We start from the raw sequence: 5,275 nt of genomic DNA on the forward strand, positions 1-5,275 counted from the left end.
ATCAATAGGTCAATTTATTCTTCTTCTTGGGACATTTTGTTTGGATGATTTGTCCTTTTCATCAGGTGTTTCATTTGTCCAGAGGTCTTTAGATTCCTTATCTGGATGCCTTCACTGTTCTGAAAAGATAAAAAAAAAAATCCTCCCCCAACCTTCATTTTGGGAATTTTACCCTTTTGCCAAGTTATATCTGATCAAATGAGAAGCATTTGTTAGTTGCAAAAGTTAGTTTAGATTGAATGGTCACACTGTTCGATGAACTATCCCCTCTTCTAATTAAGAAATCTCTTTTGCTCAAATCTAGTCATTTTTCCCTTGTCAGCTGCCTTTGTAGGACCACCACAGAGTGGCAGCTCTTTGCTTTGTGTGGGAGCCTTTCCCTCAGTGACTCAGTACTGGGGATGCTACGGCTCATTTCTGCTTGATGTTGACACACCAGAACTATCTATGAAACTGGCAAAGTTTTCCTGACATGGAAAGTCCTTTGTTTTATTAAATGTTCTCCTGATATTTATCCTGATCTGTCTTTTCTGGTTGAAAGAATCCTATGGTACCCAACCCCAAGAGAAAGAAACCTATGGTACCCAACCCCAAGGGAATTAAAGTTTCGCAGCACAACTTAGTCAGAATTTTCTAATCCTGTGTGCTCCTCACCATGGAATGTACTTTCTGGAGCTATTCCACCCCAAAGCTTTGGCGTTGATACTTGTAGCAGCTCTGTGGTCAGGCCACCTATGACACATTGGTAGTTGTGTCTGAAGCATGGCCACAGGGATACTCAATGCTTCTTCACAGTGTTAACATGAGAGCACAGGAAGGAGTTAGGAAAGCCTTCTGTTCTTAGGATCACAGGCCTTTGATTTGTGGGAGCAAAACAGACATTTTCTGAGATGGGGAAATGAAAAGGAAACCTCAAGGGATATAAAGTTGACAACCTCCACAACATCATCCTGTGGGGCTGACTGAGAATCAGAAGGGATGTCCTCCAGGTAAGAGAGGTCATCCTCAGGGGTGTCACTGTCACCAGATGAACTAGTCATTTCTGTCTCCTCAGAATTTTTGCTGATGTTATAAACCCACACAGCATAAAAGCATGGAGCAGAATTCCTGGGCCAGCTGACATCCAGCAGCTTCCATAAACCCGGAGAGCTGGACCGAGAGGAGCCCCTGCTATTTCCCTCTTCATTTGCCTCTTGCCCTTTGTTGTCCTCAGATGCCATGAATGTGGGCAAGGCAGGTTAACTCCCTACCCTCCTCAGGATGGGAGAAAGGGTGGGAGGATGTGCAGGACACTTGGTAGAACGGATCTTTGGAACATGCCCTGTTTCACCAACGATGTTACCCCACCATTTTTCCTGTTGAATATATTGTTTTTGCCAGGGCACCATTAAGCCTATTTGTTCCTATGAGTCCCAAAGTTTCTTCAGCCATGTGGCCTAAGAAACACATAGCATCTACAATGGTAGAGATGGATAGCCTGGATCCTATTTCACTAGATGCTGGTGTTATATCTACATCACATGGATTGGTCCATGGAAATTATTCCTCCATGATCACCACTGTGACAAGTGGGGGATGGGACCACCACAAGATGCCAGAATAGAAAAGCAAAAGCAGGTCTAGAAGACATGTTTCTCGGTTTCTATATCACACAAATCATAGCTACCTCAAACATCTTGGGTCAGAGATTTTAAAAAATAACAGCCCAAATACCAAAGCATACAAATTATGTGTTGAGTCTTCTGTGTTCCACTCGACTCTGCCCTGCCCCCATGGTCGCCCTTTTGTCTCCTGTGTCCTTGGAATACCAGCTATCCCTGTTTCAGTGCTTAGGAGTTCCACCAGAGGGGTGAGTGTGTGCTATCCGGGATGGACTGTCCCGGAAGAGAGCACAGCCCCCCCACCCCTCAGCTTCTGCTGCAGGGTCTTCTGTGCTCCACTTGACCCTACCCTACCCCCACAGTCACCCTGTGTCTCCTGTGTCCTAGGAATACCAGCTGTCCCAATTTCAGTGCTGAGGAGTTCCATCCAGAGGGGTGAGTCTGCGTTATTTGGGGCAGACTGTCCTGGTAGAGAGCACAGTCCCCCTGCCCAGCTTCTGCTGCACGGTCTTCTGTGTTCCACTCTACTTTGCACTGCCCCCATGGTGGCCCTTTTGTCTCCTGTGTCCTTGGAATACCAGCTATCCCTATTTCAGTGCTGAGGAGTTCCATACAGAGGGGTGAGTGTGTGCTATCTGGGGCAGACTGTCCCGGAAGAGAGCACAGTCCCCCCCAGCTTCTGCTACAGGGTCTTCTGTGCTCCACTCGACCCTACCCTACCCCCACGGTCACCCTATGTCTCCTGAGTCCTTGGAATACCAGCTATCCCTATTTCAGTGCTGAGGAGTTTCATCCAGACTGCTATCCCTATTTCAGTGCTGAGGAGTTCCATCCAGAGGGTGCTGAGGAGTACCATCTAGAGTGACAGGAACAGTTCCTGCTCCTGCACTGAAGAGATCCACCCAGAGAGGCAGTCACAGCAAAAACTGAACCAAGACAGCAAGACTCTCCTGGCTCCATTTGAAGGAAGACATGGGCAGGCGCCAATGCAAGAATTCCTCCAACAACCTGAAAGGCAACATGATATCACCAGAATCCAGGGATCACGCAACAAGAAGAATTGAACACCCTACTCCTGAAGAAATAGAAGAAATAGACTTTAAACGGAACTTCATGAAAATAATAGAGGAACTTAAACAGGAGGTGAAAAACTGCTGCAAAGAAATGGAGATGACAAACAAAAAGGTAGAGGAAATGAATAAATGTCTCAAAAATACCCAAGAAAAAACAATCAAACAGGTAAAGGAAACAGTTCAAGACTTGAAAGATGAAATGGAGGTAATGAAGAAAACATAAACCGAGGGAAGACTGGATATGGCAAATCTGGGTAAATGGACAGGAACTACAGAGACAAGTATTACCAACAGAATACAAGAGATAGAAGAAAGAATCTCAGACATTGAAGATACTGTAGAGGAAATAAACTCACTGATTAAATAAAGAACAAAACAAATACAACAAATTCTTAACACAAAACATCCAGGAAATCTGGGACACCATGAAAAAGCCAAACCTAAGAATAATAGGTGTAGAAGAAGGAGAAGATTTACAGCTGAAAGGCCCAGAAAATATATTGACCAAAATTATTGAAGAAAACTTTCCCAATCTAAAGGATATTCCTATGAAGGTAGAAGACGCATATAGAACACCAAATAGACTGGATCAAAAAAAAATCCCCTCGCCATATAATAATCAAAACACAAAACATACAGAATAAAGAACAAATATTAAGAGCTGCAAGGGAAAAAGGTCAAGTAACATATAAAGGGAAACCTATCAGAATCACACCTGACTTCTCAATGAAAACCATGAAAGCCAGAAGGTCTGTAACAAGATCAGAAATGAAAAGGAGGACATAACCACAGACACAGAAGAAATTCAGAGAATCATTAGATCTTACTACAAAAGCCTGTATGCCACAAAGTTGGAAAATGTGGAATAAATGAACACTTTTTTAGATGAATACAATTTACCAAAATTAAGTCAAGACCAAGTGAGCAGTTTAAACAGACCTGTAAGTCACGAGAAAATAGAAGCTGTCATCAGAAACCTCCCTACCAAAAAAAGCCCTGGACCAAATGGTTTCAATGCAGAATTCTATCAGATCTTCCAAGTAGTGTTAATACCTATACCTCCTAATGTGTTTCACAAAATAGAAACAGAAGAATCATTGCAAACTCCTTTTATGAAGCTACAGTCACCCTGATACCCAAACCACACAAAGACTTAACCTAGAAAGAGAATTACAGACCAATCTCACTCATGAACATTGGTGCAAAAATTCTCAATAAAATACTCGCAAACAGAATCCAAGAACACATCCAAAAAATTATACATTATCATCAAGTAGGTTTCATCCCAGAGAGTCAGGGCTGGTTCAACATACAAAAATATATCAACGTAATCCATCATATAAATAAACTGAAAGAAAAAAAACATATGATCATTTCATTAGATGCTGAAAAAGCATTTGACAAAATTCGCCACCCCTTTATGATAAAGGTCTTGGAGAGATCAGGGATACAAGGTTCATTCCTAAATATGATAAAGTCAATATACAGCAAGCCAACAGTTAACATTAAATTAAATGGAGAGAAACTCAAAGCCATCCCACTAAAATCTGGAACAAGACAAGGCTGTCCACTCTCTCCATACCTCTTCAATATAGTGCTTGAAGTTCTAGCAATAGCAATAAGACAGCATAAAGAGATCAAGGGGATTCAAATTGGAAGGGAAGAAGTCAAACTTTCATTATTTGCAGATGATATGATAGTGTACATAAGCGACCCCAAAAACTCTACCAAAGAACTCCTATAGCTGATCAACACCTTTAGTACTATGGCAGGATACAAGATCAATTCCAAAAAGTCAGTTCCCCTCCTATACACATTGAACAAAGATACAGAGCGGGAAATCAGAGAAACATCACCTTTCACGATAGCCACAAATAGCATAGAGTATCTTGGAGTAACTCTAACCAAGGAAGTGAAAGATCTATTTGACAAGAACTTTAAGGTTTTGAAGAAAGAAATTGAAGAGGATACCAGAAAATGGAAAAATCTCCCATGATCTTGGATTGGGAGGATCAACATAGTAAAAATGGCAATTTTACCAAAAGCAGTCTATAGATTCAATGCAATCACCATCAAAATCCAAGCGAAATTCTTCACAGACATTGAGAGAACAATAATCAAGTTTGTATGGCAAAACAAAAAAACCCAGGATAGCCAAAACAATCCTATACAACAAAAGTTTTTCTGGAGGCATTACCATCACTGACTTTAAGCTCTATTACAGAGCTACAGTAATGAAAACAGCTTGGTATTGGCACAAAAACAGAGATGTTGATCAATGGAATCAAATCAAAGACACAGAACTTAATCCACAAATCTATGAACACCTGATTTTTGACAAAGGAGCTAAAGCTATACAATGGAAGAAAGAAAGCATCTTTAACAAATAGTGCTGGCATAACTGAATGTCAACCTGTAGAAAAATGAAAATAGATCCATATCTATCACCATGCACAAAACTCAAGTCCAAATGGATTAAAGACATCAACATTAATCTGAACACATTGAACCTGATAGAAAAGAAAGTGGGTAGTAGTTTACAAGACATGGGCACAGGAGAGCACTTCTTACGTAGAACCCTAGTAGCACAGACAATAAGAG

At 41.3% G+C, this 5,275-nt stretch overlaps 1 pseudogene; it reads right to left on the minus strand.

The window, feature by feature from the left end:
• Window positions 1-821: 821 nt before the first annotated feature.
• Window positions 822-1,551, minus strand: LOC146889103 (uncharacterized; annotated as a pseudogene).
• Between the last annotated feature and the right edge of the window lie 3,724 nt (window positions 1,552-5,275).

This window comes from Myodes glareolus, chromosome X (genome assembly GCF_982192425.1).
Source record: "Myodes glareolus chromosome X, mMyoGla1.1, whole genome shotgun sequence".
NCBI classification, from domain to species: Eukaryota; Metazoa; Chordata; class Mammalia; order Rodentia; family Cricetidae; genus Myodes; species Myodes glareolus.